The sequence below is a fragment of the Carlito syrichta genome, unplaced genomic scaffold (genome assembly GCF_000164805.1).
Source record: "Carlito syrichta isolate Samal-C Ts95f unplaced genomic scaffold, Tarsius_syrichta-2.0.1 Scaffold305865, whole genome shotgun sequence".
NCBI lineage: Eukaryota > Metazoa > Chordata > Mammalia > Primates > Tarsiidae > Carlito > Carlito syrichta.
The window spans coordinates 476,705-477,054 of record NW_007249961.1 but is presented as its reverse complement, the minus strand read 5'-3'; positions in this window follow the sequence as shown (position 1 = coordinate 477,054).

Below are 350 nucleotides of genomic sequence, written 5' to 3'. Positions count from 1 at the left end.
CTGGAACTACAGGCATGCACTACCACACCCAGCTAATTTTTTATTTTATTGTAAAGATGAAGTCTCACCAAGTTGCCCAGGTGGGTCTTGAACCCGCGGGCTCAGGCAATCCACTCACCTCAGCCTCCCAAAGTGCTGGGATTACAGGCTGAGCCACTGAGCCCAGCTTATTTTTTTTTAATGAATGGTATGAGATCATCTTTATGCAGTAAAAGAGGCATCCTTTTGTAGTTCATAAGCATACTGATTAGGTATTCACATGCATGTGTGAGACATGCCACCCACAAACTTTGTTAGGACATCAACACATTATCTGCCTGACATGAAAAAAAAAAAAAAAAAAGCCAGGG